The following is a 4,423-nucleotide window of genomic DNA, read 5'->3' on the forward strand; positions in this document are numbered from 1 at the left end:
TTATCTACAGAAGGTCAAACAACACCTAGCTCAGAGTCCTTGCCGGGAGATCGATAATGCGAATATCACATCTATAGTAAATAGGAGTAAGGCTGAAGTTGGCAGATATTTGCGGTTCGTGATAAACCACTTAGAGCAAGACAACTGATATCGACTGTACCCCAAAAGTACAATCCAACCACGTTTCTTTTGTTCACCAAAAATCCATAAACTAATTGTCCCGATAAGACCGGTAGACGACGGAATAGGTTCCCCACCCCTTGAAAGCCCCTCACCGGGGTTTTAAGAATTCATATGACTTTGCCAACAAAGAAGTAGGGGTCGCCCTAGAACCAGAAGACATTCTTGTAAGTTCCAATGTCAATTTGTTCTATGCAAATGTGTCATAAGGCGACTCTCTAGAAATAGCCAAGCTACTGCTACTAGCAGACCACTCTTTTTGGACTGACACCGCTCACGTTAGATAAAATAGTGGAAGACATGCCTGAGTCTCATCCACTTAACGTTTAACTCCGTTGTTTATACTCAATAAGAAAGTCTAGCAATCGGATCTCCTATATCCCCGGTTTCGAAAAATATATTTATTGAAGAATTTGAACGGAAGCTTGAGCTGAATTCCCATATCCAACCAAGGTATTCTGGCGTTATGTAGATAACGTTTTCGTCGTGATGAAACGAGACAAGGTCAGTAAGTTTTACAACGATCTGAATGAACTGAAACCACGCATCAAGTTTAGTATGGGGATAGAGTCAACTTCGGGTACACTGGCCTCAGATTGCATAACACATAAGGTCGGTGAAAAACAGAAAACCACAATGTAGTAAAAGCCAACGGATACTATGGCAGTTTCGAACTACTCGTTTGCTCATCTGAAGTCGGTATTCGCTAGTATTGCCTCATCAATGTTTTTGGCGTGTAAGGGCTCTGTACACAGAAAAAGCTGATCGGACAGCGGTAAAAGTGATACAAAGAACAAACTTCGTGGTAGTGGATATCCAGCTAGTTTGATTAGGCGTCCATTGCGAAGGGTTCTGGTACCGGTGGTGAAACCCAACAGGGAATGGATTGGGACTGCTGCTGTTCCATATAAATCAAGGGGCATCGGCGGTCATTCGAAGGATTCTAAATAAGGCTTACATGAGAGATCATATACTCTGCGCTGTACACTGGTTCACTTGAAGGATCGCCTCTTGGTGAACAGAACCATGGCACGCGTCTATAAAATTAAGTATAACGACTGCATTGGGACAGGCGGCCATAGAACTTCACACCAGAATCGAACTGAACAGGAGGAAAATAAACAGGTGGTCAGGGAAAACAGATCGATATCGGGCGTTACCAAAGGACTCGGCAATGGCGAACATTCACTGGACACGGAACATGGGACACAAAATAGGTTCGAGGCGAGGATTACCGTTCGCGGCACGGAGATTGATGACCGAGGACTCCAGTGTAAATAGTGTAAGAGGTAGAGTTGGTAAGCGTACGTACAATGGTTTTGGATCAGCGAAGCTGACACGTACTCATGTTCGGTTTTCCGAAGGAGGGTCATCAACACAAGTAGCTTAGATCTGAATTGCACTTAACTCACCCGCCTTACACCCCTCCCAACCAAATTGTCGTAGTGATTGCAAGCCCACACAAACCAACGAAATATGCCAGTGGCACCCAAGGTAAATCACCAATTGAAGCACCTTGAATTGGATCAGAATAAATTTGAAACTCCCCCAAACCATAAACCGCAAGATTTAGTTGATCACACTAATTGGCAAGAGCCTTAGATTGGCATTTAACACTGATCTAGTGTGCTAATCAGAAGAAGCCATATCGATTAGTTCTTCGTCTGCCTTGAAACCTTGCCCAATTTATGACCTCACTTGGGTTGATAGAGTTTTTAGGTCAAAAGCGAAACGTTACCCACTCGAAAGACACTGACTGTTCGCCGAGCCCTTCTGAAACAATGATCGTACACTGCTACGGAGTACATTATTATACGTAAGGCCTCAAACCGACCAGAATAATATCTGGGCAGCGAATACTTGGTTACCCGTAAGATCACCTGTCCGGTGATGTGAACTATCTGATTGCACTGATCCAAGTTAATTTTACCCCCATTCAGTCTTACGCGGCTCGACTTCGCTTTAAAATTTGTCGACAACGTTGTGCTCACTTGTGTTGTAATGTGATATGTCGATTTTGAGCCATTCTGTTTCGAGCAGGGTAAATGTAATTCACCTTCCTCTTACTAGTGGACATGGTCAGGTTTGAAACCTCGGGGCACGAAATGTTTTATCAGAAAAAATGATAAGTGTGCTCGGTGCTCTCTCTCGCATTATGCACCTTTTGAATGAACTGTTTTTATAAGTTTCATGACACTGCTTACTGGAGGGTGTATAAACCGTGTATCCCGCGAAAAAAATCTAGTACACCAGTACGGCAGAAAAAAAGTAGTTCATAGTGTTTCAGTACCACAGTGTTTATAATAAGACCCTTGATGAAGCCGGAACACAAGTCGTTATCCGGTTACATGAATTTGCATAAAAAAGCGCATCCATATTGTCAACATAACAACATAAACATGCGATCAATAGGGGATACAAACGAGCTGGCTCGTGATGAAGATTGAATCATCGTCCTAGACTTCTATTCTCTTGGTGATCCGCACCCGATGATCAAGGTGAGTTGTTTTGTGCTATCAATTTTCGTGGACGACAATAAATGTGCATAGAAATGTACCTATTTGACTCTATTATATTCTTTCTCTTCTATCTTCCGTTCTTGTGGCTGTTGAGGCTGTCTGCAATGGAGAAACCCTAGTCATTTTGAAAGTAGAAAGCTTAGCAAACTTGCAGAATCTGCATGAATTCAGGGGTCATCAGCCATAAGCAATAATTGAAACTCGATTATCAACGGTGCTGTTTTTGTCCGTGTTCCATATCCACAAGTTTTTGCATTCTTCTCAACAACCTGGTCAGTATAATTATCCACCGTCTAGTGCATTCATTCTCTATAGTCCATGTAACCCCTGCATAATGAACAGGTGAACGAACCTCGCCACATTAAAAAAACTATTTTTAACAGCCATTTTGTACAAAAACAATGTGATGTGCACGATGACTTGACTCGTCAAAGTGTCTTTTTTAAAACAGTTTTCACATCACTCAGTAATCAGTAGTTTCACATGAGAGCAAAAAATCTGTGATTCTTGAATCTCTGGACAAGTATTGCGAATTCAATAGTTCCATAGAACTGAATAACAAAAAGCCTCAACCCTGTTCTCTCCCAACACAGTTCTAGGAATGGGATAATTTCTTGTGACATTCTTCGTGCTGTTAGAGTTTATGTTTAGCCTTGGTCGACACTCGTACAACCTATCGTGACTTGTACAAATTTCAACTTATCAACCGATTTGCGAAGTGAGGGAGATGGTCATGCGTCGACCTCTGTGGGCTATCGTCCATGGTTCCGACATTCTGTACAGATTCCAGTCAAACACTGACAGTCACCCACGGGCCGATAACTATTCAATTCCCTATAGGTCAATGTACGATCCAACAAGAGCGGTGATAGCAATAGTAACTCAATATGTCATAATTACTCGCTTGGTTCACCTCATTTCGCACTGCTAGATGTGACAATTACTGTACCAATACGTACAAACGTATATTCAGCTTCAACTGTTTGTTCCACCAACAAATCAGAAATTGTATTCCAGCAGATTTGCACACAATATTTGTGACGAGCCAATTTCTTTACGTTTGGGGGCAAAATATATATCGGTTCTCAAGAAATACACTCAATTTGGTTTGGTGGCGGGCTGTCTAAGGGTTTTCAGCAACCTTGTGAGTAGTTTCCTTTACGAAAATTTCTCGGTTCTGTTATGGTGTGTTGAACGATTCCGAAGCATGATGTTTCACTCGTGAGATTATTACTTACTCAGAGGTGTCAACTCAGCGTAAAATATGTGCGCAATGAATCAGCATTAATTTGGGAAGTCACAAATGAACCCAGTCGTACTATTTAAACAATCTGCCAAATGTCACTGTGAGGTCTTCTAGCAGTGAGGAGTGTTTCAGATTGGATAAAGGACATAAGCTGACCAGTGCACATGTTCACGACAATAAGACTTCTTTTTGGTATGGATCTCGGTTGAACGTCGGGAAATCCTTCCTACTTGTGGTTTGGACTCCCATTGGTTTAGATTCTCTGAATGAAGTCGCTCCTATGCAGTCATGGAATGGTAGCAGCTGGAATATTCGGGATAACTGTTCCTCAATAAAGACCTTGACTGACCCGGACTTCTGTTTGTCTATTACTGCAAATAGTACGTTCGTGATGCAATCAACTGTAAACAACTATATAAATCTGGAAACTTTGTCAGGCCATGAGTGTCTAGATCGGTCACACTTCACAACCCTATCA

The sequence above is a fragment of the Opisthorchis viverrini genome, assembly GCF_000715545.1.
Source record: "Opisthorchis viverrini unplaced genomic scaffold opera_v5_160, whole genome shotgun sequence".
Lineage (NCBI taxonomy): Eukaryota > Metazoa > Platyhelminthes > Trematoda > Opisthorchiida > Opisthorchiidae > Opisthorchis > Opisthorchis viverrini.